Below are 2,023 nucleotides of genomic sequence, written 5' to 3'. Positions count from 1 at the left end.
AGTTTCAGTGGGAGAAAGTGGTTTATAAGCTGTTGCAATATGTATCCGGAGTTCCAGCCTGACATGTGCGGTGTCGTGTGCGTCCTCCTGTCAGGGTCTCCTCCCAGCAGCTCCACTAGACGGCCGCATCTCTGCACTAGTGACGAGGCTGAAGTTGGTTTCTTATTCGGCAATTTTTTCTTTTCTGTTTTTTATATGTTTAACAACAAAAACTAAGCATCACAATAATAAAACACAATGCAGCGAGGAGCCCTGATGTGAATACGCTTAAAAAAAACAATAAAACGGGCACAAAAATGGGCATCAAAATGGGCACCAAAGAGCGCTGAAGATTTGGGCCACTGATCACACGCTGCAGACATATACAACAGGGCGCCCCCAATCAAAACCTGTTATTTCCAGCCTGGCCCAAATGGGTTCTGGGCACCAGAACTGGCATCAAAGTGGGCAAACAGCCCATTTTCACAGATTTGAATAAGTAACTGATGTTTTTAAGGGGTTAAATGCCTTTGGGCCACTGATCTGACACTTACAATACACAGAAAGTGATGCCCTGCATCAAACCCAGGTCCCTCCAGCCAGGCCCAAATGGGTTCTGGGCACCAGAACTGGCATCAAAGTGGGCAAAAAGCCAGTTTTCACAGATTTGAATAAGTAACTGATGTTTTTAAGGGGTTAAATGCCTTTGAGCCACTGATACCACAGTGCATATGTCAGGAAACAGGAAGAAGTCCTGATTACTTCAATTACACATACAGAACTCTGAGCTGCAATTTCCTCTGCCTGCCACCATAACGCTGGAATTCTAAGCCACTCTTTCTCCCTCCCCCCACTATACAGCTGTAATGTACGATGAGCCTGCCAGCTTCATTGATTAATTTATATGGCCCTGTGCTGCTGTCACGATAATGCCAAAAAATGTCATATTGTGAGTGTAGTTTCAGAAGGAGATGGCTAACTACACACACACACTCACAATGCAGCTGCGACCCCTTGCTCTTCCCCCCCAGCTTCACTCCTACCCAAAACAAAGCCTATGATAGAGACTGGGCAACCTGATACTAATGGTGGGCAGGGTGTGGCTTTAAACTGCAGGTGACCAATCCGGCAAAGCCACCCGTTGTCCCTCCCCTCTCACTCAGGAATGCCTTTGTCTGAGACCTTGGAATAAGGTAAAGAACTATCCGATCAGTGCATATCATTAACCATCCCTTTAGTGATGTCACAAGCTCAGAAGTATAAGTCACTATACTCTTAGCCCAGCCTTCAGTCTTGAGCGGGAAGCGATCTAACACAGCTTGTTAAAGCTGTTCCATGCATCTGGATGTGTTTATCCTCCTAAGCCACAGGCCAGCCAAGATGATACCATGACATAACCTGTAAGTTCTCTTTTCAACATTTATCCTGTTTTATTTTGTAATCTGTAGTGTACCGTATTTTCCGGCGTATAAGACGACTTTTTAACCCATGCAAATCATCTCAAAAGTCAGGGGTCGTCTATTACGCCGCGTACGGCATGTGCAGGGAGCGGTCCTGTATGGTTCCCAGGATCTAAAGGAGAGGAGACTCTCCTTCAGGCCCTGGGATCCATATTCATGTAAAAAAATAAAAAAAAATAAAAATATGAGATATACTTACCCTTCGACGGCCCACGGCTCTCATCGCTGCAAGGGCCGGCCTCCGATCCTAAGGATGCATTGAGCGAAGGACCTTCGGTGACGTAACGGCCACGCGACCACGACATCATCAAAGGTCCTTCGTTCAATGCATCCTTAGGAACGGAGGCCGCGCTTGCACCGCTGAGAGGCGCCGGCCATCGGTGGGTAAGTATATCCCATATGGTTTTTTTTTTAACCCCTTCCCGACCCATGACGCCACGTAGGCGTCATGAAAGTCGGTGCCAATCCGACCCATGACGCCTATGAGGCGTCATGGAAAGATCGCGTCCCTGCAGATCGGGTGAAAGGGTTAACTCCCATTTCACCCGGCCTGCAGGGACAGGGGGAGTGGTAGTTTAGCCCAG

General features: G+C 47.6%; 1 protein-coding gene across 1 annotated transcript in view; it reads right to left on the bottom strand.

Annotated features, from left to right (window-relative positions):
- CCT5 (chaperonin containing TCP1 subunit 5) overlaps positions 1-93 on the bottom strand; it is a 329,132-nt gene extending 329,039 nt beyond the window's left edge. The window contains exon 1 of the mRNA XM_069730418.1: positions 1-93. This exon is cut by the window's left edge and continues 365 nt beyond it. The gene's annotated coding sequence lies outside the window, so the exon portion shown is untranslated.
- Between the last annotated feature and the right edge of the window lie 1,930 nt (positions 94-2,023).

Source organism: Ranitomeya imitator, chromosome 6, assembly GCF_032444005.1.
Source record: "Ranitomeya imitator isolate aRanImi1 chromosome 6, aRanImi1.pri, whole genome shotgun sequence".
Classification (NCBI taxonomy): domain Eukaryota; kingdom Metazoa; phylum Chordata; class Amphibia; order Anura; family Dendrobatidae; genus Ranitomeya; species Ranitomeya imitator.
Note: the sequence above shows the minus strand (reverse complement) of the source record. Positions and strands in the feature narration are given on the sequence as shown.